Source organism: Eimeria mitis, genomic scaffold (assembly GCF_000499745.2).
Source record: "Eimeria mitis Houghton genomic scaffold, Emh_scaff1265, whole genome shotgun sequence".
Lineage (NCBI taxonomy): Eukaryota > Apicomplexa > Conoidasida > Eucoccidiorida > Eimeriidae > Eimeria > Eimeria mitis.
The window spans coordinates 6,590-6,930 of record NW_013568501.1 but is presented as its reverse complement, the minus strand read 5'-3'; the positions used below and the strand labels follow the sequence as shown (position 1 = coordinate 6,930).

At 52.2% G+C, this 341-nt stretch overlaps 1 protein-coding gene across 1 annotated transcript in view; it reads left to right on the top strand.

Moving 5' to 3' along the window:
* Positions 1-341, top strand: part of EMH_0033320 (uncharacterized protein) — a gene marked incomplete at both ends in the record, with an annotated part of 2,761 nt that overhangs the window by 292 nt on the left and 2,128 nt on the right. The gene's annotated exons all lie outside the window — the stretch shown is intronic.

The following is a 341-nucleotide window of genomic DNA, read 5'->3' as shown; positions in this document are numbered from 1 at the left end:
TGTTTAATTTAAATATCTCATCGATTTCTTTTTCACAGGATTATAGCTGCTATTGTGCTGCTGCTGCTGCTGCAGGAAAGATTCGGCCCTATGGAAACTAACAACACCACACAGAGCGCTAGCCGCATAAACTAGCAGCAGCAGCAACAACTGCTGCTGCTGCAGCAACACAATTTGCTGCTGCTGCTGCACCAACACTTGCTGCAGCAGCAGCAGCAGCAGCAGCAGCAGCGTGAGCACTCGTAAGGAGAAGCTGCTCCCTGCAGCAGCAGCAACGCCGACGAGGATAGCAGCAACAATGAAGATGAGGAAGCAGCCCCACTTGCTGCTGCTGCTGCTGC